Below are 27,997 nucleotides of genomic sequence, written 5' to 3' on the forward strand. Positions count from 1 at the left end.
TACTGTAATCCTTATGGTGGTTGACCATTTTTCTAAAATGTTACATTGCATTCCCTTGAAGAAGCTGCCTACCGCTCAGGAGCTTGCTTCAATTTTTGCCCGGGAGGTCTTCCATTTAAATGGGTTACCCAAGGAGATAGTGTCTGACCGGGGTAGCCAGTTTGTCTCCAGATTTTGGCCTTCCTTTTGTGCTCAAATGGGGATCCAGCTTTACTTCTCCTTGGCATATCACCCTCAATCCAATGTGGCTGCGGAACGATCTAATAAAGCTCTGGAAGAGTTCCTCCGTTGCTATGTCTCAGATCACCACAATAATTGGTCTGAACTGTTACCTTGGGCAGAGTTTGCTCGTAATAGTGTTATTAATGCTTCCTCCAAGTTATCCCAGTTCATGGCGAATTATGGGTTTCAACCTTGTTGCCTGATTCATTCATGTCTCAGGGTATTCCGACTTTGGAGGAGCATCTCCGGCAACTTGAACCTTCATGTGCCTTCCAATAAACTGGCCCCCCCCCCCGTTATGTTGGTCCTTTTCAAATACTCCGACGGATCAATCCTGTGGCCTACGCTCTTGATCTTCCTCCTGCAATGCGTATCTCCAATGTTTTTCATGTCTCCCTCTTGAAACCATTGGTTTGTAATCGGTTTACCACTGTGTTGCCTCATCCCTGTCCTTTCTTTGTTGACAACCATGAAGAATATGAGGTCAGCAGCATTATTGACTCTCGTATGTCCAGGGGCCGTGTACAGTATTTGGTTCACTGGAGGGGGTACGGTCCGAGGAGCATTCATGGGTTCCCTCCTCTAAATGTTCATGCTCCCGCCCTCCTCCGTGCCTTCCATTCCAGTTTCCCCAATAAGCCTTTTGTCCTCCAGCGGGGTAGGGGTCGTTGAGGGGAGGGTACTGTCAGGGTTTTTTCTTTGCTTTGTTTGCCATGTGCTGCTGGCAGCCATTTTACTTACCACTCTTGCTGACTCTGGTGCATTGTGTGTGATGCTGCTCATTTTCTGCATTCCCTTTTATGGCCAGACTGATGTACATCATCCAGGTGAGACAGGTTGCTGTCTCAGAATTGTGATGTCATCACTTATTATTTAAAGGGCCTCTGTTCAGTATGCTTTGCCCTTGCGTTGTCTCAGACCTGTTTGTGAGAGTTCCAGTTCCTGTGTATTACCTGGCGGTCTGACGTCCCTCCTGGTTACTGATCCCTGGCTTGTTCCTGACTCTGCTGTTCTCCTTGTTCCTGATTCCGGCTCGTCTGACTACTTGCTTTGGCTGCTGACTCGGCTCGTCTGACTACCAGCTCTGGTTTTGATTCCTGGCTTGTTATTTGACTTGTGGACTTGTGGACTTTTTATTATTTTTTGCTATTAATAAAGGTGTGATTATTTTTGCACTTCTCATCTCATCTGATTCCTGGCACCCTGAGAGTGTTAGATTTGATAAGATTTATTGCCAAGGCACCGTGTGCCGGAAATTTTGATAACTGTTTTGCAGAAGTTAAATATGGAAAATATGTTATATTTCTATAATTTTTCAATAAAGCTTCTTTGAAAAAAAAAAAAAAAAAAGGAGGGCAGCGAAATGAAAAAATGGAATCGAAGGTATAACTTAAAGGGAGAATTAATCTTAAAAGGACAATCATAAAACTTGATATAATTACTTAAATATTTTCAGAGTTGCCAATATCACTGTTTACACCAAGGGAATTGAATATGACAATTGGGCATTTAGGCAAGCAACAGATGAGAGCTTATTGCATTTAATGTTTATTCAGTAACAATTACAATGCAATTACAAGTTACACAAAAACCTTTTGTTGTGCGGTATTGTGCGTTAAACTCCATTGCGCACAAAAGCCAAGTCCTGACTTGACATGCTCTTAAGTTAAGTCCTGACTTGACGTCTCTTAATTTGCAACTGTGCCTTTTTTCAGTGTATGCCAATTTGTATCCGAATCTATATGAAACGTGTTTAGGAAAAAACTTTACTTTGGCTTGCTTACTTTTTGCCCAATCCCTCAAAGAATTCCATCACATATGGTTGTTTATACTATTTTATTAAGGATCAAAGACTGATCTATTTGAAGCGGGTTCTATATAGGTTTGGATACAAACTGATACACATTGAAAAAAGGCACAGTAACAATTTAAAAAGTTATTGATACATCTAAGTAAACAGAGTTCTATGGTTTAAACAAGCCGAAGTAACGTTTTTCCTAAACACGTTTCATATAGATTCGGATACAAATTGGCATACACTGAAAAAAGGCACAGTTGCAACTTAAGAGACATTGATTGGAACATCCAATAGAATTCAAGCTCAATCCTATTGGCAAGTTTAAAAATCTTGTAATTATTTTATTATTTTCTGTAATTTAGTGGGGTTTTTTTTTCGTACTTTAGATAATTTTATTTAATTGTAATTAATTGTATTTAGTTTAGGTAATTAATTTAGTTTAAATTAGTTTAGTTTACATTGTAGTGTAGTGTTAGGTGAAATTGTAACTTAGGTTAGGTTTTATTTTACAGGTAAATTTGTCTTTATTTTAACTAGGTAGTTATTAAATAGTTAATAACTATTTAATAACTAGTGTACTTAGTTAAAATAAATACAAAGTTGCCTGTAAAATAAAAATAAACCCTAAGCTATTAGTTATATTGTAGCTGTCTTAGGGTTTATTTTATAGGTAAGTATTTAGTTTTAAATAGGAATTATTTAGGTAATTGTAGTAATTTTATTTAGATTTATTTAATTATATTTAAGTTAGGGGGTGTTAGGGTTAGACTTAGGTTTAGGGGTTAATAACTTTATTATAGTGGCGGCGACGCTGGGGGCAGCAGATTAGGGGTTAAAAGTGTAGGTAGTTTGCGGCGACATTGGGGGTAGCAGATTAGGGGTTAATAAATATAATGTAGGTGTCAGCGATGTTGGGGGCTTCAGATTAGGGGTTCATAAGTATAATGTAGGTGTCCGGAGCGGCAGATTAGGGGTTAATAATATAAAGCAGGTGTCAGCGATGTCGGGGGCGGCAGATTAGGGGTTAATAAGTGTAAGATTATGGGTGTTTAGACTCGGGGTTCATATTAAGGTGTTAGGTGTAGACATAACTTTTGTTTCCCCATAGGAATCAATGGGGCTGCGTTAAGAGCTAAACGCTGCTTTTTTGCAGGTGTTAGGTTTTTTTCCAGCCGACTCTCCCCCATTGACTCCTATGGGAAAATCGTGCACGAGCACGTTTTACCAGCTCACCGCTAATGTAAGCAGCACTGGTATTGAGGTGAGATGTGGAGCAAAATTTTGCACTTCGCTCACTTTTTTTGCGGCTAACGCCGGGTTTGTAAAAACCCATAATACCAGCGCTGCCTGTAAGTGAGCAGTGAGGGAAAATTGCTCGTTAGCACCGCACCCCTGTTAGCGCAAAACTCGTAATCTAGGTGAGAGTTTTTAACTTCTAGTGCTTTCTTTAGCGCCTCCTCTTCACCTTGTATTTTGTATAGCTATTTTTCACTATCTATGAAGGAGATAGTTTGAAGAAGGGGTATAGAAGTAATTAATTCTAGCGCCTTTATACTTACTATTTTTCTGACCTAGCTTATTGTTAGATTAGGGGTGTTTTTATTTTGGGGTGTTGTTTTTGTTTTTATAGGGGTATTAGATTAGGTTTAATTTTTATTATTTGGATAATTTTGTTTATTGTTATTTGTAATCTTAGATTTTTTTAAATTTTTTTGTAAATTTAGATTTTTTTTGTAGTGTTAGGATTTTTTAATTTTGTAATTTAGGTTTTTTATTTTGAGTTTATTTTAGTTTTTAAAAAAGTAATGTTAGGTTTATTTATAGTTTAAACTTAGTTTTTTTTTATTTCACAGGTATTTTTTTATTTTAAGGTAGTTATATTGTAATTTAAATTTAAAGTTAAAGGGTGTTTAGTTTAGGGGTTAATAGTTTAATTTAGTGTGTTGCGATTTGGGGGGGCCGGTGGTTTAGGGGTTAATAGGATTATTTTAGTATTAGCGATATGGCGGGTCAGCTGTTTATGGGTTAATAGATTTTTTATAGTATTTGCGATGTGAGGGGAATGGCGGATTAGGGGTTAATAGGTTTATTTAGTGTTGGAGATGTGGGGGGTCGATGGATTAGGGGTTAATATTTATTTTAGTGTTGGTGTGGGTGGGTGGCGGATTAGGGGTTAATAGGTTTATTTTAGTATTTGCGATGTGGGGGGATGGCAGTTTAGGGGTTAATAGGTCATTTATAGGTGTTAGTGTACTTTGTAACATTTTTGTTATTAGTTTTGTAAAACATTTTTGTTTTGCAAAATCCATAACTACTGGTATTTTTTAGAGGAATGGAGAGTTGCGGTATAGGCTAAAACGCTACCTGTATAGCCGTACTGCCGCGACTTGTAATACGGGTGAGCTGTATATTCTGCTTGCAAATGCCAATTTTTCAGCGGTATAGCCGTACCGCAACACTTGTAATTTAGATGATACTTTTTTCTGTAACTATTACTCTAGTACTGAAACTTTTAGCTTCAAAATTAGCTAATTAAAATAACAAAATAAAGGTTAAGGAGATTTTGTAAACCATTGAAAAGATTTTATCAGGTAAAATGGATAGATATGAACACATAGGGGATAACATTTTATTGTACACTTTAGGAAAAGGACACACATTCAGAAAATATTTTTTAATATGCTAAAATAAAACACAAGGAATTTTGGGGGGGGACTCACTATGGGGCTGAATTATCAAGCTCTGAATGGCCCCTGATGCCTCTGTTTCCGCGCGAGACTTCAAGCTCGCCGGAAACAGCAGTTATGAAGCAGTGGTCTAAAGACCGCTGCTCCATAACTTGTCTGTCTGCTCTGAGGCTGTGGACATCAATCGCCCAATCCTATACAATTGGGCTGATTGGCTGCGAATCTGCAGGGGGCGGCATTGCACAAGCAGTTCACAATAACTGCTTGTGCAATGATAAATGATGACAGTGTATCCTGTCAGCATTTATCGATGTTCAGTGGACATGATACTCTACATCGTATCATGTCTGCTCGCACTTACATAAATCGACCCCTTAGGGATTAATTCCAATCCTTTAGAAAAACGTATTTTATGATTTTCTACAGAAAAACACAATTCAATTTTATGGGAATTTTTGTAGATAAATTAGTTGATACATTTCCTAAAGGATTTAAATCTTAGTGTTAAAAATATTTAAATACAGAGAATTAAAAAAAATATATTTTCTCTTTTCTGAAGTACTTACTGTATACATTTTGTAATTGAGCTCATTAACTACTGAAACCAATGGGTACATTATATATTTAAATAATAATAAATAAATATATATAAAATAAAGTCATGCTTTAGTTGAATATATAAACTATCGGTCAGATTACGAGTTTTGCGTTAGAGGCTATGCGGTGCTAACGAGCAGTTTTCTCTCACCGCTCACTTTCCTACAGCGCTGGTATTACAGGTTTTTACAAACCCGGCGTTAAAAGGCAAGAAGTGAGGGTTGAGCAAAATTGTACTCCTTACCGCACTCCAATACCAGCGCTGCTTAAGTCAGCGGTGAGCTGGTCGTATGTGCTCGTGCACAATTTCCCCATAGGAATCAACGGGGAGAGCCGGCTGAGAAAAAGTCTAACACCTGCAAAAAAGCAGCGTAAAACTCAGTAACGCAGCCCCATTGATTCCTATGGGGAAATAAAATTTATGTTTACACCTAACACCCTAACATGAACCCCGAGTCTAAACACCCCTAATCTTACACTTATTAACCCCTAATCTGCTGCCCCTGACATCGCCGACATTTACATTATACTTATTAACTCCTAATCTGCCGCTCCAGACACCGCCGATACCTACATTATATGTTTTAACCCCTAATCTGCTGCCCCCAACATCGCCGACACCTACATTTTATTTATTAACCCCTAATCTGCTGCCCCCAATGTCGCCACAACCTACCTACACTTATTAACCCCTAATATGCTGCCCCAACGTCGCCACCACTATAATAAACATATTAACCCCTAAACCGCCGCACTCCCGCCTTGCAAACATTAGTTAAATATTATTAACCCCTAATCTGTCATCCCTAACATAGCCGCCACCTATCTACATTTATTAACCCCTAATCTGCCGCCCCTAACGTCGCTGCTACTATACTAAATGTATTAACCACTAAATCTAAGTCTAAACCTAACACCCCCTAATTTAAATATAATTACAATAAATCTAAATAAAAATGAATATTATTACCTAAATAATTCCTATTTAAAACTAAATATTACCTATAAAATAAACCCTAAGATAGCTACAATATAACTATTAGCTATATTGTAGCTAGCTTAATGTTTATTTTACAGGTAAGTATTTCATTTTAAATAGGAATTAGTTAGTTAATGATAGTAATTTTATTTAGATTTATTTAAATTATATTTAAGTTAGGGGGTGTTAGGGTTAGACTTAGGTTTAGGGGTTAATAAATTTAGAATAGTGGCGGCGACGTTGGGGGCGGCAGATTAGGGGTTAATAAGTATAGGTAGGTTGCGGCGACATTGGGGGCGGCAGATTAGGTGTTAATAAAAATAATGTAGGTGTCGGCGATGTTGGGGGCAGCAGATTAGGGATTTATAAATATAATGTAGGTGGCAGCGATGTCCGGAGCGGCAGATTAGGGGTTAACAAGTATAATGTAGGTGGCGGCGATGTTAGGGACGGCAGGTTAGGGGTTAATAATATTTAACTAGTGTTTGCGAGGCGGGAGTATGGTGGTTTAGGGGTTAATATGTTTATTATAGTGACGGCGATGTCCGAAGCGGCAGATTAGGGGTTCAAAAATTAATTTAAGTGTTTGCGATGCAGGAGGGCCTCGGTTTAGGGGTTAATAGGTAGTTTATGGGTGTTAGTGTACTTTTTAGCACTTTAGTTATGAGTTTTATGTTACAGCGTTGTAGTGTAAAACTCTTAACTACTGACTTTAAAATGAGTTAGGAATCTTGGAGGTAGAGGGTGTACCGCTCACTTTTTGGCCTCCCAGGACAGACTTGTAATACCAGCGCTATGGAAGTCCCATAGAAATAAGACTTTACAAAATTTACGTAAGTTCTTTTGCAGTAAGGCCAAAGAAGTGTCCGGTGCCCCTAAACCTGCAAGACTCGTAATACCAGTGGTAGTGAAAAAGCAGCGTTAGGACCTCTTAACGCGGATTTTTCATCCTAACGCACAACTCGTAATCTAGCCGTATGTTTATAATTGCTTAGACAATCATTGTTAATTTAATCAAAAGTAGATCATAAAGACATTTATAAAATTGTTTCCAGTTTATTTATATGATAGTTATGGTTTTTCCAAATCAATTGAAATTTTAACTATCTGTCTTCTACAATCATCAAAGCCTAGGTCATTACAACAATAATGCATAAACATATTTGAAAACGTAGATTTAAACAAAGTTAAATCAGCATAATATATAATTTCTGTAATATACAAAAAAAATATGTTTCTTATAATTTGTGTTGGAGTTTCCCACTAATCCTCTTTACCCAGTTCAGTCACAAAGCCTGAGAACATTTTTCTTATGGTGCCAGAAATCAGGTTTGAGGTTAAATTGCCCTTGCTAGCCAAATATATAACTTCAGTTCTGACCCACTGAGAAGATCAAATTTATCACCATTCACCTTCGCCATGCAAAGAACTCAAAATGAGGTCAAGGACATCAGCAGGATATTAGCTGCTCATTTTAGAAATTTAATTTTAACACATGTAGCCAATTAATTGATCTATTTCAGAGGTAGGAACCTTTTTCATGTATTATCCTTCAAGGCAGACATTTACATAATGTCATCAAGAGATATAGAAGTCCCATAATGTGCCATATTTTTTCAAAAGTCAGAACGAGTAAAAAAGGACAAATTTATCAAGAGGGCTAATGAGGTAGAATTAAAATTGGTGCTTTTTTTGTGGTTGGCTCAGCTAAATGACAATTGTGGTATAGTAGTGGATAGAAGATGCTCAGCAATTGCACATCCTCCTTCAGCAAAGTAACATTTGCCATAATTGAACTATAAGGACAATGGTCATGCGTGTCTGCAGCAATTTTTTACAGAGGGACAAATAAACAGATATTTGATTAGAGACTGAATGCAGTGTGTGACCAGTGCATGTCATGACAGTGCCAGTCACAGGGTGCAGTGCAAACTCTGGTTGGGCAGTTTTTCTCACTAGAAAAAGGTGGTGGGAAATATTGTCACCTCTCTCTTTCTCTCTCTCTCTCTCTCTCTCTCTCTCTCTCTCTCTCTCTCTCTCTCTCTCTCTCTCTCTCTCTCTCTCTCTCTCTCTCTCTCTTTCTGTCTCTCCCTTTCTGTCTCTCTTTCTCTCTATCTTTCTGTCTCTCCCTTTCTGTCTCTCTTTCTCTCTATCTATATTTCTCTCTCTTTTTCTCTCTCTCTCTCTATCTTTCTCTCTCTCTTTCTCTCTCTCTTTCTCTCTCTCTTTCATGCTCTCTCTCTCTTTCTCTCTTTCTTTCTCTTTCATTCTCTCTCTCTTTCTCTATATCTCCCCCCCCCTCTCTCTCTCTCTCTCTCTCTCTCTCTCTCTCTTTCTCTCAATTTATTTATCTTTCTCTATTTCTCTTACTTTCTCTCTCTTTCTATTTCTCTCTCTTTCTATTTCTCTCTCTATCTCTTTCTTTCTCTTTCTCTCTCTCTCTCTCTCTCTCTCTCTCACTCTCTCTCTCTCTCTCTCTCTCTCTCTCTCTCTCTCTCTCTCTTTCTCTCTGTCTCTTTCTCTCTCCCTACATATATGTACATACATTAAACAATATATACAAATTTAGACCAAAGCTACCATTCTTAGTATGAGTATATAACCAGCAAGATGTGGCACATAAGACAAACCTTTTATTTTTATATTGCAGTGGTCGGATATCAATGAACAGTTTCTACCATATATGTAATTTGCTTTGTAATCTCACATTTTTCTTGTTTTAGCAGCTAAGAAAACCCATACATCAATGCTTTATTTATTTAAATTATTCCTCATCAGCTCACATGGAACAGCCAATTCCATGTGACCTCCAGCTCCTATATACAGAGGGCCTAAAGCTGTTAACTAGCAGGCTATAGTTAACCCTATGGCTGCCAACAAGTGCTGCAACATCTCACAGCAGCCATGTGGTTGAAAGAAATAAAGGAGCCTTTTTTTGCAGTAGGTCAATTTTATGTTGACGCAGCATGTGCTCAGTGCGTGGAGAGGAGTTAGGCTGTCAGTAGGAGGAGAGATGAAGATGGAGAGGTTAAAGGGACAGTCAACACCGGAATTTTTGTTGTTTAAAAAGATAGATAATCCCTTAATTACCAATTCCCCAGTTTCGCATAACCAACACAGTTATAATTATACACATTTTGCCTCTGTAATTACATTGTATCTAAGCCTCAGCAGACTGCCCCCTTACTTCAGTTCTTTTAACAGACTTGCAGTTTAGCCAATCAGAGCTGTCTCCATGGTAAATTCACGTGCATGAGCTCAATGTTATCTATATGAAACACATGAACTAATGCCCTCTAGTGGTGAAAAACTATCAAAATGCATTTAGATTAGAGGCGGCCTTCAAGGTCTAAGAAATTAGCAAATGAACCTCCTAGGTTTAGCTTTCAACTAAGAATACCAAAAGAACAAAGCTAAATTGCTGATAAAAGTAAATTGGAAAGTTGTTTAAAATGACATGCCCATTCTCTCTCTCTTTCTCTATATCCCCCCCCCTCTCTCTCTTTCTCTCTCTCTCTCTCTTTCTCTCAATTTATTTATCTTTCACTATTTCTCTTTCTTTCTCTTTCTCTCTATTTCTCTCTCTTTTTCTGTATTTATGCACAATGAAACTTAACCTCTTGGGGAATACATGAATACATGTACTGACTACATTTATACAACATATCCGGGGAAGGAAAGATGGGTTTAAAATGTTGGGATAGTTTAATCAGTAGAATGTTAATTTATAAAAAAAGATCAACACACTGTTTAATAAGTAAAATATGTTTTGAAGATATATCTTATTAACTGTTAATGATTTTAGAATTCACTGTTAATGTAATTGATAATGTGCCATAAATAGTTCTACCAAATCACAAGAAAGTGCTATTTCATTATTATAATTTGTGGGAGTATAGCAAAAATATAAACATGCTTAAGGAATATATTACATGTTCATTATAAATTTTAATCATCATACAACATTATTCCATATATATATCTTTATTGACAGTAAGATGACTAAAGAATTATTATTTCAGATAATGTAGGAGCTTAGTAAACTGTGCAGCAGCAGAGCAAGTAAGGCCAGTAAAAGGCTTTGTTGTACGGATGCAGCATTAGCAGCACAAAAACTGAAGATCTTATGTTACTATATAGATCACTACTTAGGACTATCTTCACTATTGAATAGCTTAAATATTCTGTAGGCTCCACCCCCAGAAGGATATTAATCAACTAGTAAATGTTGCAAGCAATGTTATTAAACTACTAAATGGGCTAAAAAACTAATCGCACAAGGAAAAACTGAATGGCTTTAATATTTATAGCTTGGAGAAGAGAATGGAAAGTAACATAGTAACCTAGTAACCTAGTAACCTAGTAAATGAGGTTGAAAAAAAGACCGAAGTCCATCGAGTTTAACCTATACAAATCTAATATAAAAAGTGGTGATTTAATATATATAAATGCTCAATAGTATCCTATTTAATAAAGATGAGGCTGAAAGCATTTCTCACAAAATGAATACCAGAATAAAGGTCATGATCTCAAGTTAAAGGGTAATATGTAATATGTTAAGGAGCAGTTTGGCTGTTGAAGAGCATTAAGGCAAGATCATAATTGAAATTCATTGAGGCTCACCTTGCCTCTTTTTGAGCCAATCACCAGTGGGCATTCTTTTCATTAAAATATGCAATTGTGATAAATGGCCCAATACATGATATCTCCCACAGCAATGAGAACCGCTAGCAGCATTAGGGTTGCCACATTTTGTCCAGCCGATTCCTGGACACTTTTTAAATGGGAGTGGCGGGGGTGGGGTTTGGAGTTTGGTTTGGGTGTGTGGCTTGGGCTTGGCTTCACACCATCTTATGAAAAAATATGAATAATCTAGCACATGCCATAGTGTCTATAATATGGGGGTTTTATAACACAGGGATACTGGCTGGATACTATAGTTTGTATGGTGAGGTAACTTATTTTTTAGAGCAGTCTTTTAGGTCTTATGATGAATATTTATAAACAATAAAAATACTGCGATATATGTGCAGCTTCTGTTGTCTGCCTGTTCAGGAAAGGGTTATTAAGAAAAGAAAGGGTCAGTTTTTTTGGTTTTTTTTAACAGGGGAACATACAGGACTTAGGATCTGTAAGAGCCCTGCACCATCCTAAAGATTTATTACAGCTACGGTTCAGTAAACCTGAGCCGGTGTTCTGTTATATTTGCCTACTGTGTTACGTTATTCTACCTACACGTTCGGCCATATAGAGCACTTTCATATCTGCCATTTTAGTTTGAAACGGAGGCTGATGTCAAAATATTGATTGGATGGTGATATTTGGCTATTTTGAGTGCAGATCTTGCTCAAACATAAAACATTAAAACATAAACACAAAATATTATGAATGTTATTAGCTTGTGATGATAGCATTAATTTTATAACTGTTTTTTTTTCATGGTACAGATATATTTCCATTATTTTTTTGTTACATAGCCTGAAAAATACATTTATAAAATGAACGCTATCATCACAAGTTAATACCATACAAATATTTGGTGTTTATGTTTTAATTATTTATGTTTGAGCGGGATCTGCACTCAAAATAGCCAAATATAAGGTGGTAGGAAAAGTATACAGAATACGATCACTATTTAAACATCAGCCTCCTTTTGAAACAAATATGGCGGATATGAAAGTTCTCTATCTAGATGTAAGCTTGGTCGTATGTGTTACGTAAGTAGGACAATGTAACAAGGTATTATTATTATCAGGTATTTGTAGAGCGCCAACAGATTCCGCAGCGCTGTAAACATAGTCGGTGTACAGGATAGCTTTTGTAGGGGTCAAGTGGGTAGAGGGCCCTGCTGAGAGTTTCACTGTTGTAGTCGGCTCTTATGAAGCGATCTGTAAACAGCTGGGCCCATAGGCTTACAATCTAAGGGGTTCAAGAGGAAAGCAATGGAGTTGGGAAAGGTTAGTGTTGGTTGTATGCATCCCTGAATAGTAGAGTTTTTAGGGAGTGCTTGAAGCTGTTAAAACTAGGGGAGAGTCTTATGGAGTTAGGCAGGGAATTCCACAAGATGGGGGCCATGCTGGAGAAGTCCTGTAAATGGGAATGTGAGGAAGTAACAAGAGAGGAGGAGAGGAGGAGATCCTGAGCTGATCGAAGGGGATGGGAGGGAGAGTATCTAGAGACAAGTTCTGAGATGTAGGGGGGAGAAGTGCAGTTGAGAGCTTTATATGTCAGGGTGAGGATTTTATGTTTAATCCTAGAGGCAAGAGGAAGCCAGTGAAGGGATTGGCAGAGATGTGCAGCAGATGAAGAGCGACGAGTAAGGAAGATGAGCCGGGCAGAGGCATTCATAATGGATTGTAAAGGAGCTATGCGGCAGCTAGGTAGACCAGAGAAGATGGAGTTGCGGTAGTCAAGGCGGGAAAGGATGAGAGAGTGGATTAAAATCTTGGTTGTATCTTGTGTAAGGAAATGTCTAATTTTAGCAATGTTTTTAAGGTGGAAGCGGCAGGCTTTAGCCAAGGACTGAATGTGAGGAGTGAAGGAAAGATCTGAGTCAAGTGTGACCCCAAGACATTGGGCGTGCGGGTTAGGGGTAATGATGGAGTTATCAACACTTATAGAAATTTTGGGGGTGAAGACATTGGAAGAAGGGGGAAAATAATGACTTCAGTTTTGGAGAGATTTAGCTTAAGGTAGTGAGAGGACATCCAAGATGAGATGTGAGAAAGACAGTTAGTGACATGGGTTAGTAAGGAAGGAGGTAGGTCTGGTGCAGAGAGGTAGATTTGGGTGTCATCAGCATACAAATGGTATTGAAACCCATGGGACTTTATTAAGGAACCTAGTGACGATGTGTAGATTGAAAAGAGAAGGGGACCAAGGACAGAGCCTTGAGGTACCCCAACAGAAAGGGGTAACGGGGCAGAGGATGCTCCAGAGAAGGCTACACTAAATGTACGGTTAGTCAGATAGGAAGAGAACCATGAGAGAACTGTGTCACAGATGCCAAAGGATTGGAGGGTTTGGAGCAGAAGAGGATGGTCAACAGTGCCAAAGGCTGCAGACAGGTCAAGGAGGATAAGCAGAGAGAAGTGGCCTTTGGATTTTGCTGTAAGTAGGTAATTGGTAACCTTGACAATTGCTGTCTCTGTAGAGTGATGGGAACGAAATCCAGATTGCAGTGGGTCAAGAAGAAAGTTTAGTGTAAGGAAATGGGATAGACGTGCATAAACTAGCTTTTCGAGGAGCTTTGAGGCAAGAGGGAGTAGGGAAATAGGGTGGTAATTGGAAGGGGAGTTTGGATCGAGGGAAGGTTTTTTTGAGGATAGGTGTGACCAGTGCATGTTTTAGAGATGAGGGTAATATACCAGTGCTGAGGGAGAGGTTGAAAATGTGTGTGAGTATGGGGGTTAGGGTGGAAGAGAGGGAGGGGAGTAGCTGTGAGGGGATGGGGTCGAGGGGACAGGTAGTGAGGTGGGAGGACAGTATAAGGGCAGAAACTTCATCCTCATTAACAGGGGCAAAAGAGCTGCATTTTTGGATATTTGGGTTTTGGGTGAGCTTTTGAGGGGGTGGGAGATTGGAAGTATGTTGAGAGCTGATTTCACTTCTGATGGAATCAATTTTGTTGTTGAAGTGGCTGGCAAAATCTTGAGCTGAGAGAGAGGTTGTGTTAGGAGGTAAGGGTGGGCGAAGAAGAGTGTTGAACATGGAGAACAGACGTAGGGAAATATTACAGAACACTGGCAGATGAGAATGAGATGCGAGGATGGCATCGGGGCTCTGCAACCTAAAAGGTAGAATTTTTACAATCCTGTTTAACAAACTGTGCTCACAGAACACCCACCAAGAGAACTCAGAGATAACAGTGCCCCACAGTGTTGCCCTCTCTCCAAATATATGTGCTCCTACCGCTCTCAAAATACTGCTGCTGTCCTCTGATGTACGTTCTCCCTAAATGCAGGCACTTAACACACTGAGCTGCCTACAGAAATGTGCAGCGTGCTACATGTATTGCTGCCTCGCTTACTTCCCTCTTACATAACAGAAGTTCTATTATGTCCTCTAAATGTCCCGGACTCCTCCATTCATTTTGCAGTGATGCTTTTTTTTTTTCATTTTTGCGATAAAAGCTTGCACACACGCAAGTTCTATAATAGATATATAATATACAGTAGATAGATATATAATATAGATAGATATATAATATAGATAGATATATAAAATAAATAGATATATAATAGAACTTGCGTGTGTGCAAGCTTTTATCGCAAAAATGGAAAAAAAAAGCAATCACTGCAAAATGAATGGAGGAGTCCGGGACATTTAGAACATGACCAGGTACACGGGACATACCTCCTGATTCTGGGGCTTTCCCGGCCATACTGGGGGGTGGCAACCCTAAGCAGCATGGGTAAACAATAATTACAGTTACAATAATTTGGAAACAAATTTGCAAAATGTGTTTAGTAAATAAATGTAATTGTTAAATTAATGTTTGGTTTGTTATGGTAAAGTAAATCACTGGATAGAGCATCATTTCCTTTGCAATCTTGCAGGCACCAAGGAGGGACTTACAGTGAGTGTTCAGTAGTGTTCTGCAAGAGTTCTTGAGGCTTTCTTTCATTTTATCTTTCTCAAACATTTTTATGATTTTGTGCATATGTTAAAGGGACATCAAGCACTTTGAGATAGTAATATAAACTGATAAATCTTATATATAAAAAATACTGCAATATACTTTTATTTACTTTGTCCCTTTTTCTGTAATTCCATTCTGACATTGTATGCTTTTCAGTTCCTGTTAGAAATGGAAATGCAGAACACTGTTATATTCCAAACAGCCATTGGCTGCACACTCTAGTGACCTACTTATAACTGTCCCTAATTGGCCACAGCAGAGAAGGTAACCTAAGTTACAACATGGCACCTCCTATTGTTTTATAGACAATAAAACTTTACACTTATTTTGTCACTATTTAAACAGCTAATGTAACTTTAAAAAATACATCTACATGTTATTCACAGTCTAATCTTTTCATTGAATGCATCATTCTATCTAGCATTTATTTAGTGTTTAATGTCCCTTTAAGTATTTTGACAGAGGGTAGATTTTTTTTAATTTGCTTGTTTTGTAATGTAGTTAAAAACTTTTTGCTCTGCTGGTAAACTTTAGAGTAGAATTCATTCCATGCGGAGGGAAGTTAATGGTTATAAGATTAATCTGCTCCATTGATTTCACCACTTGCTGGATTGACAAGCGGTGGGTTAAAATTTCTGAATGCCTCAATTTTGAATGTAAAAGTTTTTTTAGTGAGATATTAGCTTCACAAACATGTTTTATTGAGTCTAGGATATTGGGTCAATATACTAAGCAGTGGATGCTGCTCTAGAGTCTGTGCAGGCCAGGCATACACATATGAGGCAGCTTCCTGCAAAGTAAAAAGCAGTACTGCTTCATAGTTAGCAGATATTAATTAGTTTGGGATGATTGACAGGCCCTTCTCTCACATGTCATCATGATACATCCAGGCAGCGAATGTACAGTGTATTTTTGCCCATTGCACTGGGCTTAGTACATGGGGCAAATAGAGTAGATTTATATAAAGGAATTTAAGAGCATCTGGGATATGCAGAAATCTATCCATAAAGGGGCATAAAATGCAAAAAGAAAATGCTCTTATATGCTTCAGCTTTTTATTATTGTACCACTGATTGAATATAATTATGTATTTAACCCTTGTAAATGGGGTTAAATAAATAGTTAAAGGGGCACTGAACCAAAAAAAATTATTTCGTGATTCAGATAGAGCATGCACTTTTAAGCAACTTTCTAATTTACTCCTATTATCAATTTTTCTTCGTTCTCTTGCTATCTTTATTTGAAAAGAAGGCATCAAAGCTAAGGAGTCAGACAATTTTGGGTTCAGACTCTGGACAGCACTTTTTTTTAATGGTGGGTGAGTTTATCCATCAATCAGCAAGAACAACCCAGGTTGTTCACCAAAAATGGGCCGGCATCTAAACTTACATTCTTGTTTTTCAAATAAAGATACCAAGAGAAATAAGAACATTTGATAATAGGAGTAAATTAGAAAGTTGCTTAAAATTGCATGCTCTATCTCAGTGATTTGCAACCTTTTTTTTGCCGTGGCATACTTTTTTACATTAAAAAATCCTGTGGCACACCACCATCCCAAAATTTTACAAAATCACACATTGTAGCCTAACACAGGATATATATACAGTGTGTGTGTGTATATATATATATATATATATATATATATATATATATGCACACTGTACTGTGCTGTCATGCCATGCCTCCTACAAACTATACATGACATATTGACATTCATTCACAAACAATCATAATGATGGTCTGTGAATGAATGTCAATGTCATGGTTGTAAATGATGCCTGATGAGCCTGTCACATACCTCCAAACATTTCAAAATTTGAAAGAGGGACACCCCGCACTGTTGTCAGTCTGCCGCGGCACACCTGAGGATCTCTCACGGCACACTAGTATGCCACGGCACACCTGAGGATCTCTCACGGCACACTAGTATGCCACGGCACACCTGAGGATCTCTCACGGCACACTGGCTGAAAAATACTGCTCTATCTGAATCACGAAAGAAATAATTTGAGTTCAGTGTCCCTTTAAAGTCAGCCCCAGAACAGCAATGCACTGCTGGGACCTAGCTGAAGATATCTGGTGAGCCAATGACTAGAGGCTTATATGTATAGCCACCTGTGATCAGTTAGCTCCTAGTAGTGCATTGCTGCCCCATAGCTTATTTAGGTACATTTTCATCAAAGGATAACAAAAGAACAAAGTAAATATGATAATAGAAGTGAATTTAAAAAACCATGACAGTTTAATTTTGGCTTTCATATCCATTTAAAATGAATTAAGTCTACGTTCCAGATAAAAATATGGGTAGGCTCGGCTGGCCTTTTGGTTCTTATCTGGGGTCAACATCTGTTTCTATGGGGTTGATCACAATCCTAATGATTTAAACAAAAACACAATTAAAGTCTATGGGAATTTGTAGATAAATCATTTGATAACTTTTCTAAAGGAATGTGATTGACCCCTTAATGTTTTAAGAAAACAAAAAACTATTCACTGGTACAAGTAGTAGGAGACCATAATATCTTCAGTCACAGGCAGTAAATGGTCTGTGCAGAGCAATACTTTTAAGTGTAATTAACATCATTTTATGCTGGCAGATAGCTATACTATATGGCAGCTGAACCTGTTAAATACAAAAAGAGGTCATTAAATTTTAAAACAGTAAAATTTCGGTTTTGCAAGCAACTCTCTCTTCAATGAGGCGTAAAAAATATTTTTTGAAATTGCCTACTGGAGATGTCAACTCTTGTTAAAATGTTGTAAGAAAAATTCAGCAAAGCAGAGCTCTTCTTTGAAGTCACATTGGTGCAGGAAGGGCAAAAAAAAATACAGAACTCTCAAGCAAATAAAAATATTGGACAAACAAATGTAATATAGAGACTTTAAAGTCAAAGGGGACGATTTACTAAAGTGCGGACAGACATGATACAATGTGGCATATCATGTCCGCCGCACATTGATAAATACCGACAGCATACACTGTCGGCATTTATCATTGCACAAGCAGTTCACTAGAACTGCTTATGCAATGCCGTCCACTGCAGATTCCCAGCCAATCAGCTGCTAGCAGGGGGTGTCAATCAGCCCGATTGTATAGGATCGGGGAATTGAAGACCGCAGCCTCAGAGGCAGTGGACAAGTAATAGAGTAGCAGTCTTTAGACTGCTGCTTCCGTTTCTGTTTCCGGCGAGCATGAAGGCTCACCTGAAAACAGGGCCGGGCATCAAGCTCCATTCGGAGCTTGATGATAATTTGGCCCCAAAGACTATAAAATTTGTTACAGATTATTTAACAAGATGAATAAGGTTGCGTTCATTTTATACTAAAACAACTATGCAAAATACATTTTGTTATTTGAAGATTGAACTTGAGAAAATGCTGTTATTCTAAATGAAAGCAACAAATAATTATATTGACACTTTTTTTTTTGCCAGCAAACATAAAGGAAAGTTTTAAAAAAAAGTTGAAATGTAATCATATTCAGTAGTATCAGGGGCGCGATCCGATATAGATCGCAGTTTGCGGCGCAAGCGAGGGAACCCACGTCGCCCGCAGTTTCAGCTCGCAACTCGAGCCATCCAATATGCGGCGCCGTCACTTGCTAAAGTAGCGCAAGACTCACAAACCAGCGATGTCCAGAAATCTGCGTAAGTACAGATTTTTGGAGTCGCCAGTGACTTGCGCCACGTTAGAAACTGCCGGCGCCTATAAAACCTGACTAAAGTCTAAATCACCCGCACTGTCTAACACGCCTCCTAAACATAGCCCGACACGTCTTACACGCCTCCCTAACATAGCCCGACACTTCTAACCCTCTATCCGCTATCCCCCCTCACTATCCTAACAATAAAAAAGCTATTAACCCCTAAACCGCCGCTCCCGTACCCCGCCGCCAGCTATATTATATCTATAACCCCCTAAAGTGAGCCCCTAACACCGCCGCCATCTATATTAAAATTATTAACCCCTAATGTAAGCCCCTTACACCGCCGCCATCTCTATTAAAATGATTAACCCCTAATTTAATCTACCTACCCCGCCGCCAGCTATATTATCTATATTAACCCTAAGTATATTATAGTTAATATAGGTATTACATTATATATATTAACTATATTAACCCTAATTATATTAGGGTTAATATAGTCAATATAGTTACTATAGTATTTATATTAACTATATTAACTCTATCTAACCCTAACACCCCTAACTAAATTTATATTAAATTAATCTAATTCATTTATAAACTAAAATATTCCTATTTAAATCTAAATACTTACCTATAAAATAAACCCTAAGATAGCTACAATATAATTAATAATTACATTGTAGCTATGTTAGGGTTAATATTTATTTTACAGGTAAATTGTTAATTATTTTAACTAGGTATAATAGCTATTAAATAGTTATTAACTATTTAATATCTACCTAGTTAAAATAATTACCCAATTACCTGTAAAATAAATCCTAACCTAAGTTACAAATACACCTACACTATCAATAAATTAAATAAACTACAAACATCTATCTAAAAATACAATTAAATTAACTAAACTAAATTACAAAAAAAAACAAACACTAAATTACAAAAAATAAAAAAAAGATTACAAGATTTTTAAGCTAATTACACCTATTCTAAGCCCCCTAATAAAATAATAAACCCCCAAAATAAAAAAAATTCCCTGCCCTATTCTAAATTAAAAAAAATTCAAAGCTCTTTACCTTACCAGCCCTTAAAAGGGCCTTTTGTGGGGCATGCCCCAAAGAATTCAGCTCTTTTGCATACAAATACAATACCCCCCCCCCATTACAACCCACCAACCACATACCCCTATTCTAAAACCACCCAAACCCCCCTTAAAAAAGCCTAACACTACCCCCCTGAAGATCTCCCTACCTTGTCTTCACCACACCGGGCCGAACTCCTGATCCGATCCGGGCGATGTCTTCCTCCAAGCGGCAAAGAAGAATTCTTCCTCCGGCGATGTCTTCCTCCAAGCGGCAAAGAAGAATTCTTCCTCCGGCGACGTCTTCCTCCAAGCGGCAGCAAAGTCTTCATTCTTCCGGCGGCATCTTCAATCTTCTTTCTTCGCTCCGCCGCCGCGGAGCATCCATCCCGGACGACGACTGAACGACGAATGAGGTACCTTTAAATGACGTCATCCAAGATGGCGTCCGCTGAATTCCGATTGGCTGATAGGATTCTATCAGCCAATCGGAATTAAGTTAGAAAAATCTGATTGGCTGATTGAATCAGCCAATCAGATTCAAGTTCAATCCGATTGGCTGATCCAATCAGCCAATCAGATTGAGCTCGCATTCTATTGGCTGATCCGATCAGCCAATAGAATGCGAGCTCAATCTGATTGGCTGATTGGATCAGCCAATCGGATTGAACTTGAATTGGGGTATGTGGGTGGTGGGTTGTAATGGGGGGGGGGGGTTATTGTATTTTTATGCAAAAGAGCTGAATTCTTTGGGGCATGCCCCACAAAAGGCCCTTTTAAGGGCTGGTAAGGTAAAGAGCTTTGACATTTTTTTAATTTAGAATAGGGCAGGGAATTTTTTTTATTTTGGGGGTTTATTATTTTATTAGGGGGCTTAGAATAGGTGTAATTAGCTTAAAAATCTTGTAATCTTTTTTTTATTTTTTGTAATTTAGTGTTTGTTTTTTTTTTGTAATTTAGTTTAGTTAATTTAATTGTATTTTTAGATAGATGTTTGTAGTTTATTTAATTTATTGATAGCGTAGGTGTATTTGTAACTTAGGTTAGGATTTATTTTACAGGTAATTGGGTAATTATTTTAACTAGGTAGATATTAAATAGTTAATAACTATTTAATAGCTATTATACCTAGTTAAAATAATTAACAATTTACCTGTAAAATAAATATTAACCCTAACATAGCTACAATGTAATTATTAATTATATTGTAGCTATCTTAGGGTTTATTTTATAGGTAAGTATTTAGATTTAAATAGGAATATTTTAGTTTATAAATGAATTAGATTAATTTAATATAAATTTAGTTAGGGGTGTTAGGGTTAGATAGAGTTAATATAGTTAATATAAATACTATAGTAACTATATTAACTATATTAACCCTAATATAATTAGGGTTAATATAGTTAATATATATAATGTAATACCTATATTAACTATAATATACTTAGGGTTAATATAGATAATATAGCTGGCGGCGGGGTAGGTAGATTAAATTAGGGGTTAATCAATTTAATAGAGATGGCGGCGGTGTAAGGGGCTTACATTAGGGGTTAATAATATTAATATAGCTGGCGGCGATATAGGGGATTAGATTAGGGGTTAATAATTTTTATATAGGTGGCGGCGGTGTAAGGGGTCAGATTAGGGGATAGATAAGGTAGATGACAGCGGTGTAAGGGGTTCTAATTAGGGGATAGATGAGGTAGATGGCAGTGGTTTTAGGGGCTCACAGTAGGAGGTTAGTTTATGTAGATGGCGGCAGGGTCCGGGAGCGGCGGTTTAGGGGTTAATAACTTTATTAGGGATTTCGGGGGGGGGATCGCGGTTGACAGGTAGATAGACATTGCACATGCGTTAGGTGTTAGGTTTATTTTAGAAGATCGCGGTTGACAGGGAGATAGACATTGCGCATGCGTTAGGTGTTAGGTTTATTTTAGAAGATCGCGGTTGACAGGGAGATAGACATTGCGCATGCGTTAGGTGTTAGGTTTATTTTAGAAGATCGCGGTTGACAGGGAGATAGACATTGCGCATGCGTTAGGTGTTAGGTTTATTTTAGCAGCCAGTTTAGGGAGTTACGGGGCTCCAATAGTCAGCGTAAGGCTTCTTACGGCTGCTTTTTGTGGCGAGGTGAAAATGGAGTAAGTTTTCTCCATTTTCGCCACGTAAGTCCTTACGCTGCATATTGGATACCAAACTGCGCTGGTTTGGTATACCTGCCTATAGCCCAAAAAACTACGGGCGACGGCAGAAATATACGCGCGTAACTTCTAGGTTACGCCGTATATGTGATACCAAACCCGCGCAAATATTGGCGTCGCCGGCTTTTGCGGGCGACGATTTTTATCGGATGGACCCCCAGTTGTTCAACTTAAACTAAAGCCCCATTCTTTAATTAATTTAGCAGCATGTACAGGGCGTGACAGAGCACAGGGGGTTGTTTATAATCATATCTAGAATTTACAAATAATAAGTGTAGCGCCCAATGGCTAACCCCTATAATCCTTTACAAGTGATCTTCCCCAAAATCACTAATAAGTTAAAAGACTAAAAAAGGATATTGGTAGTGCAGGAGCGCTAAAAAAGCTCTAAGGGTTATATGGAATAATGAAATGTACCAGTTTTAAATCACAAATATATGTGCAGTTTTATTGTATAAAAGATATATATATATGTGTACACACCTTTTCATTTAGGGATGTCTCCCTTTACAGTATTGTATAATTTTCATAACATATTCACAATAAAAACATAATAATAAAAACTGTATCAATATTATGTAACAATTTGTTATGTATCTCTAAAAATATTTTCTCAGAATAAAAACGATTGATAGTATTACAACAATATATATATATGACTCTGCTATTGCTGATAATTCCACCTTAAACCAGATTTTAGAAACTTGTGTCGGAAAAAACACGTTTCACCAGCAGGCTTTATCAAGACGTATATAATATACGTCTTGATAAAGCCTGCTGGTGAAACGCGTTGACGTTTTTTCTACAACAGCACCTATCCTAAAATCTGGAGAAGTGACCTAAAAGCACCCTGCATGATCTCGGATGAAAAACGAGTACAGGGGACTAATTGGTAACGAACGGCCGTTTGTTTGCTTGCTTCCTTCAACAGCCATAATTTCTGGCATACACGCTGACAGCTTGCGTCACAGCACTGGGATTTCCAAATAGAGACGCTACCTAACAGAGAGATTCCAACCGCTGAAATTCAGGAGTTTACCTTCAGCGATCTACCATCAGAACAGACCCTCATCTTCATACTAAAGACAACTGCGGAACAGCATAAATTAAAAAAGGGGTAAGAGAAACATCGAGAAAAAATAAAACAGCTGTAAAAGTAAACCGGTAAGAAAAAGATCCTGCAATCAGGCACTGTAAAGTGTCAGAAGATCCGGTAAGCCAAATTGAACCTCTTACTGACTTTTATTCATACAAAATATGGGCATTTGATTCCTAGAGGAAACTATGTACTTTTAATTGTATCTAAATCGCCAATTTAAAGATACATTGAAACTCTTCAAATCTAAGCACGGAAAGTTTTTTCCGACACAACTTTCTAAAATCTGGTTTAAGGTGGAATTATCAGCAATAGCAGAGTCATATATATATTGTTGTAATACTATCAATCGTTTTTATTCTGAGAAAATATTTTTAGAGATACATAACAAATTGTTACATAATATTGATACAGTTTTTATTATTATGTTTTTATTGTCAATATGTTATGAAAATTATACAATACTGTAAAGGGAGACGTCCCTAAATGAAAGGGTGTGTACACATATATATATATCTTTTATACAATAAAACTGCACATATATTTGTGATTTAAAACTGGTACATTTCATTATTCCATATAACCCTTAGAGCTTTTTTAGCGCTCCTGCACTACCCATATCCTTTTATAATCATATCTAGGTTTCCCCATAAATTATGTAATGTTCTTGGCTGTATTGAAAACGTACAATTTAATTATAGTGTAGTGTTAGGTGTTATTGTAACTTAGGTTAGGTTTTATTTTACAGGTAAATTTGTCTTTATTTTAGCTAGGTAGTTATTAATAGTTAATAGCTATTTAATAACTATTCTACATAGTTAAAATAAATACAAACTTGCCTGTAAAATAAAAATAAAACCTAAAGATAGCTACAATGTAACTATTAGTTATATTGTAGCTATCTTAGGTTTTTTTTATAGGTAAGTATTTAGTCTTAAATAGGAATAATTTAGTTAATTATAATAATTTTATTTAAATTTATTTACATTATATTTAAGTTAGGGGGTGTTAGGGTTAGACTTAGATTTAGGGGTTAATACATTTAATATAGTGGCGGCGACGTTGGGGGCGGCAGATTAGGGGTTAATAAGTATAATGTAGGTGGCAGCGGTGTCCAGAGTGGCAGATTAGGGGTTAATAAGTATAATGCAGGTGTTGGTGATGTCGGGGCGGCAGATTATGGGTTAATAAGTGTAAGATTAGGGGTGTATAGACTCGGGGTTCATGTTAGGGTGTTAGGTGTAAACATTACTTTTATTTCCCCATAGGAATCAATGGGGCTGCGTTACTGAGTTTTACGCTGCTTTTTTGCAGGTGTTAGACTTTTTCTCAGCTGGCTCTCCCCATTGATGTCTATGGGGAAATTGTGCACGAGCATGTACAACCAGCTCACCGCTGACTTAAGCAGCGCTGGTTTTGGAGTGCGGTATGGAGCAAAATTTTGCTCAATGCTCACTTCTTGCCTTTTAACGCCGGGTTTGTAAAAAACTGTAATACCAGCGCTGTAGGTAAGTGAGCGGTGAGAGAAAACTGCTCCTTAGCACCGCACAGCTCCTAACGCAAAACTCGTAATCTGGTCGATAGGTTGTCATTATTTTAGAGGTAATATTAATATTAAAAACAGAATCAGCTCCTCTGATACTAAATACATAATCACTACAAGGCCAGATAACCCCATTACTCCAGAGACTGATATAACCCATAGAGTAAATAAGTACACACCTTTAGGAATATAAAATTCCGAAATTGGTCTTAATTCATAAAAAAATACCCATCCAGGAATAATGTTTAAAATATGCATATTTTATTTTTTCACTAAAATCTTTTCAAGTTTACTTAGACATATTATTATGTTGGGCTTATTGAAAAACGTTTGAAGCAAACAAGGTGTTATTGCATTAAAAGCATTTTCCAACACTTGTAAAATGTGTTTACTGTTACTTTAAATGTCTGGTCTTAATAAGTTAACTTTTTAACTCTTATCATGGGTGATTAATAAAGAAATAGATTATACAATAACAATCATCAATATCTCCCACTCACCTCCTGTTTCAGAAACATCTGCCAGAACTTTCTATGGTACCTCAGAGAATTCTCTGTTAAGAAAGGATGACTTCTACATCTGTCTGTCAGTAGGCAGCAACTACTAAAGGGCTTTAAATGGATGTTTAAGCTATGTTTAATACATTTATAATAAATTAACTACTGAATACAAAATGAATGTTTTAATAGCAGTTAAACTGAAATTTTGTTAAAAAAAATAGCATTGTTTTATAGTACAGGGAATATCCACTGGAAAAGGCTTTGAAGAGTTTTATATATTATCTTTTCTGTGCCACTTTGGGAATGATTTGAATGAACTCCTGTACATATCAAGCAATAATTGTGTAGCAAGTTGCAGGGTAAAAGTTCTGTATTCTGCAGGAAGTACTCTAACTTCTCTGGGGGAGTGGCAAATTAACAATCCTCACACTCAAAATACAGTAAAAAGTGCATGGTAAAGGATTTTCAATCACCTAGAATACGAGTTTTGTGTTATGAGTATAATAGCAGCGTTGTGGCCCATTTCGCATCATTTTCCCTAACGCAGCCATTACAATTCTTGTCGGTATAGGTGTACCGCAAGCCTTTTAGCCTGTACCGCAACGTCAGTCCCGCACTCCTAAAAATGAAGTTTTTTCATGGGATTCCCGTAGCGCCGGTATTACGAGTTTTGCGGTGAGCCTAAAATGCGAGTGTTACACCCTATAACGACAAGATCTGTACCGCAATCTAAAGTCAGTAGTTATGAGTTTTACGCTACAAAGCTGTAACATAAAACTCATAACTAAAGTGTTAAAAAGTACACTAACACCCATAAACTACCTATTAACCCCTAAACCGAGGCCCTCGCGCATCGCAAACACTATATTAAATTTATTAACCCCTAATCTGCCACTCCCGATATTGCCGCCACTTTAAAACAATATTAACCCCTATTCTGCCGCTCCCCAACATCATCAATACTATAATAAACTTATCAACCCCTAAACTGCCACCCTCCCGCATCGCAAACACTATTTAAATATTATTAACCCCTAATCTGCTGTCAGCCCACTTCACCCCCTATACTAAAGTTATTAAGCCCTAAACCGCCGCAACTATACTAAACCTATTAACCCCTAAACCGCAAACCCCCCACAATGAAATATACTAAACTATTAACCCCTAAACCGAAAGCCCCCACATCGAAATTAAATTAAAACTTACCTGTCAAATTAAAAAAATTAAATTTAAACTAACAATTAAACTAATATAATTATTAAACTAAAATTAAACTAACTACCAACTAAATTAAACTAAACTACTCAAAAAATTATAAAGTATCTAATTACAAAAAATAAAAAATACTAAGTTACAAAAAATAACAAACACTAAATTACAAAAAAACAAAAACGAAATTATACAAATTAAAAAAGAATTACACCTAATCTAATAGCCCTATCAAAATCAAAAAGCCCACCCAGAATAAAAAAAAAATCCTAGCCTACAATAAACTACCAATGGCCCTTTAAAGGGCCTTTTGTGGGGCATTGCCCCAAAGATATCAGATCTTTTACCTGTAAAAAATAAAAAACACAAAGTAAAACTCACCACCCAAACAACCCCTCAAAAAAAAAACTAAATTCTAAAAAAACCTAAGCTACCCATTGCCCTAAAAAGGGCATTTGTATGGGCATTGCCCTTAAAAGGGCATTTAGCTCTTTTACTTCCTAGACCCTAAACTAAACAAAAAACCCACCCAAAAAAACTTTAAAAAGCCTAACACTAACCCCTTGACGATCCACTTACAGTTTTTGAAGTCCCTATTGAACGATCTTCATCCCGGAGTTAAAGTCCTGATCCAGGTGGCGAGAAGTCTTCATCCAGATGGCCTCTTCAATCTTCATCCCTGCAGCGATGTCCTGATCCAAGCGGCGAGAAGTCTTCATCCAGATGGCCTCTTCAATCTTCATCCAGGCGGCATCTTCTATCTTGATCCCGGAGGCGCGGAGCGGGTCCATCCTGAAGACATCCGGTGCGGAGCATCCTCTTCATACGGTTGCCGCCAAACACTGAATCTTCAATGTAAGGGACGCCATCCAAGATGGCATCCCTTGCATTCCTATTGGCTGAACATTTTAAATCAGCCAATAGGAATGAGAGCTGTTAAAATCCTATTGGCTGTTCAAATCAGCCAATAGGATTTAATCAGATCTAATTCTATTGGATGATGAATCAGCCAAGAGAATAAGTGCTGCTTAAATCCTATTGGCTGTTCAAATCAGTCAATAGGATTTAAGCAGCTCTCATTCTATTTACTGATTCCTCATCCAATAGAATTAGAGCTGCCTAAATCCTATTGGCTGATTTGAACAACCAATAGGATTTTAACAGCTCTCATTCCTATTGGCTGATTTAAAATTTTCAGCCAATAGGAATGCAAGGGACGCCATCTTGGATGGCGTCCCTTGCATTGAAGATTCAGTGTACAGCGCAACCGTATGAAGAGGATGCTCCGCGCCGGATGTCTTCAGGATGGACCCGCTCTGCACCTCCGGGATCAAGATAGAAGATGCTGCCTGGATGAAGACTGAAGAGGCCGTCTGGATGAAGACTTCTCGCTGCTTGGATCAGGACGTTGCCGACGATGAAGATCGTTCAAGACTTCAAAAACTGTAAGTGGATTGTCAGGGGGTTAGTGTTAGGCTTTTTTAAGGGTTTATTGGTGGGTTTCATTTTTTAGTTTAGGGTCTGGGCAGTAAAAGAGCGAAATGCCTTTTTAAGGGCAATGCCCATACAAATGCCTTTTTCAGGGCAAGTAGCTAAGGTTTTTTCAGAATTAGCTTTTTTTTGTGGGGTTGGTTGGGTGGTGGGTTTTACTGTTGGAAGGTCTTTGTGTTTTTTTACAGGTAAAAGAGCTGATATCTTTGGGGCAATGCCCCACAATAGGCCCTTTTAAGGGCCATTGGTAATTTATTGTAGGCTAGGGTTTTTTTTTTATTTTGGGTGAGCTTTTTTATTTTGATA

The sequence above is a fragment of the Bombina bombina genome, chromosome 8 (genome assembly GCF_027579735.1).
Source record: "Bombina bombina isolate aBomBom1 chromosome 8, aBomBom1.pri, whole genome shotgun sequence".
Classification (NCBI taxonomy): domain Eukaryota; kingdom Metazoa; phylum Chordata; class Amphibia; order Anura; family Bombinatoridae; genus Bombina; species Bombina bombina.